A 3,097-nucleotide genomic window follows, 5' to 3' on the forward strand; every position below is an offset into this window, starting at 1 on the left:
AAATAGTATCAGTCTGTTTCTTCATTTGTAGAAACTACTTCAAAGATTTTTGGCAAAGACTAATGAGATATGTAACTCTGTTAAAACCATACTGAGCTATAACTATGTAAGGAGTGACTACGACTGATGTCTAATGCTGAAGATAAATGCAAGTGCTAGCCCAGTGGTTTGGACGTAGCATAAGACCACCCCTGCTGCTACAAGAGCAAGTGTCTTGGGCTTCCCTGGTGGCGCAGTGGTTGAGAGTCCGCCTGCCGATGCTGGGGACACGGGTTCGTGCCCCGGTCCGGGAAGATCCCACATGCCGTGGAGCGGCTGGGCCCGTGAGCCATGGCCGCTGGGCCTGCGCGTCCGGAGCCTGTGCTCCGCAATAGGAGAGGCCACAGCGGTGAGAGGCCCGCGTAATGCAAAAAAAAAAACCAAAAAAACAAGTGTCTTGCTGACCAGAAGGCAGTTACTCCACAGTGGATACCCACTGCTTGTCTGTCCAGTTACCCTCCCTCCCAGCAACCCACACACCCTACCTCTGGAAATTCCTCCACTTCCATTCCATCCACTTGGTTTCCATGGGACCTGCCCTATCCTTTCAAGACTCCATCCTAGTCTGGTTGATGGGCCTCAGGGTAAGCGCCAGACCCAAGCTAAGCTAATGAATCCCTTTCCTGGGACTCTTTTTTTTTTTTTTTTAATTGTGGTAAAATACATGTAACATAAAATATACGATCTTAACCATTTTTAAGTGAACAGTTCAGTAGTGTTAAGCACTTCATATTGTTGTGCAACCAATCTCTAGAGCTTTTCCATCTTGCAAAACTGAAACTCTATACCCATTAAACAACTCCCCATTTCCTTGCTCCAGGCCTGGCAACCTCCATTCCACATTCTGTCTCTATGAATTTGACTACTTTAGATACTTCATATAAGTGGAAACATACAGTATTTGTTGTTGTTGTTGTTGTTTTTATTTTTTAAAACATTTATTTTTGGCTGCACTGGGTCTTTGTTGCTGCGCGCGGGCTTTCTCTAGTTGCGGGGGCAACTCTTCGTTGCGGTGTGCGGGCTTCTCATCGCGGTGGCTTCTCTTGTTGTGGCTCACGGGCTCTAGAATGCAGGTTCAGTAGTTGTGGCGCACGGGCTTAGTTACTCCGCGGCATGTGGGATCTTCCCGGACCAGGGCTCAAACCCGTGTCCCCTGCATTGGCAGGCGGATTCTTAACCACTGCGCCACCAGGGAAGCCCCAGTATTTGCTCTTTTTTTGAATGGTTTATTTCATCTAACATAGTATCCTCAAGGTCTATCCATGTTGCAGCATGTGTCACAATTTCCTTCTTAAGGCTGAATAATGTTCCACTGTATGTATCTACCACATTTTGTTTATCCATTCACCTGTCGATGGACACTTGGAGGTTATTTCAACCTTCTGGACTACTGTGAATAATGCTATGAAAGTGGGTGTACAAAAATCTCTTCAAGACCCTGCTTTCAGTTCTTTTGGGTATATATCCAGAAATGGAATTACTGGATCCTATGGCAATTCTATTTTTCAGTTTTTAAGGAACCACCAGACTGTTATCCATAGCAGCTGTACCATTTTACATTCCCACCAACACAAGGGTCCAATCTCTCCATATCCTCATCAACACTTGGGTTTTTTTGTTTTTAAATAGAATCCGTCCTAATGGGTGTGAGATATCCCGGCACTTTTGAACTTAGAACCAGAGAAAGCATCAGCACAATCTCTCTCAGATGTAAAAGCTGGAAGAGGTAAAGCTTAGGTGCTGTGGGCAGTCCTGTCTCCCACCAAAGAGAAAGCCTGTTTGCAGTGACAGAAACAAGAGAGGGAGACTCCACAGCACCAGGGTAGGTGGTACTGGTTGTACCTGGGGCCTTGATCCTTTCCTGTGCTTGAATCTGATGAGGCACCTCAATAACCCTATCATAAGATCACCTTTTTGCTTAAGGTCATTTGAACCTGGCTTGTTTCATTTGTAACCGTAAGTCTTACCTAACAGAAACATCTTAGTAGAAGGGTTACTTCTTCAGGAATCTTTTTTTGCTTTTTCTTGTCTTGATTCCTTCTTATACATAGATGGGATATAAATAATTTGTACATCTGAAAACCCCTAAAGGAATGCCTTCAGAGAAGTACAGCTTAATGGTTACAGCACAGGTTTTAAGGCAGCCCAAACTGGCTTCATATCCCCCCTCAAGGAATGTTTAGGGACTTCCCTGGTGGTCCAGTGGGTAAGACTCTGTGCTCCCAATGCAGGGGGCCCGGGTTCGATCCCTGGTCAGGGAACTAGATCCTGCATGCATGCCCCAACTAAGATCCCGTGTGCCGCAACTGAGACCCAGTGTAGTCTAAACAGATAAACACATAAATAAATAAATATTGGAAAAAAAAAAAAAAAGAAAGAAATGTTTACCGAGTGCCTTTCAAGCAGCAGGCCCCTTGTAGGTGCCAGGGATAAAGCAGTTAACAGTGGACAAAAATTCCTGTCCTCACAGGACTTTCTCTCTAGTCCTCAGCAAATATTTGCATGTCTACTCTGTGCCAACCATCATTAAGCTCTCTGTATATATATGCCTGTTTATAAAATGGGAATAATAAATTTCCTTGTCCGTTTAAAGAAATCATTATAAGGTATGCATGTACTTAACACAAAATGCCTGACACACAGCAAAACACCCAATGAAGAGTAGCCATGTTTACATTTAGACATGGAGTCATGTCCTGTCTAAACCAGCCTTAGCATCTATTGGGTACCCACTGTGTGCCTCACATTTGCCTTAAGATAGGACTCACGTCATGGCAGGACTTACTCTCCAACGAGAGCATGAGATAGTTACAGGTGATATGTGCTGTAGCAGAGTAATGAGGAGGGAAAAGAATATGGTGGCTAAGAACACAGACTTTGGAGCCACCCACCTGGTTTCAAACCTCAGCTTGCCCTCCAGAAAATCACTTAACTCTTCTACTCGGTTTCTTCAACCGAAAAACAGAGCTAATAACAACAATGATGATGTAAGGACTAAATGAATTATATGTAAACTACTTAGAACATGCCTGGCACGTAGTACCATATGCTACTATTA

This window comes from Delphinus delphis, chromosome 1 (genome assembly GCF_949987515.2).
Source record: "Delphinus delphis chromosome 1, mDelDel1.2, whole genome shotgun sequence".
NCBI classification, from domain to species: domain Eukaryota; kingdom Metazoa; phylum Chordata; class Mammalia; order Artiodactyla; family Delphinidae; genus Delphinus; species Delphinus delphis.